Consider the following 252-nt stretch of genomic DNA (forward strand, 5'->3'; position numbering starts at 1 on the left):
CTTCTCTGCTCACCTTCTCTGCTCCCCTTCTCTGCTCCACTTCTCTAATCCCCTTCTCTGCTCCCCTTCTCTGCTCATCTTCTCTCCTCCTCTTCTCTGCTCCCCTACTCTGCTCCCCTTCTCTCCTCCTCTTATCTGCTCCTCTACCCTGCTCCTCTTCCCAGCTCCTCTTCACTGCTCCACTTCTCTGCTAACATTCACTGGGCCCATTCTCTAATCCTAATCTCTGCTACTCTAATGTGATCCACTTCT

Source organism: Guillardia theta, assembly GCF_000315625.1.
Source record: "Guillardia theta CCMP2712 unplaced genomic scaffold GUITHscaffold_33, whole genome shotgun sequence".
Taxonomy (NCBI): domain Eukaryota; class Cryptophyceae; order Pyrenomonadales; family Geminigeraceae; genus Guillardia; species Guillardia theta.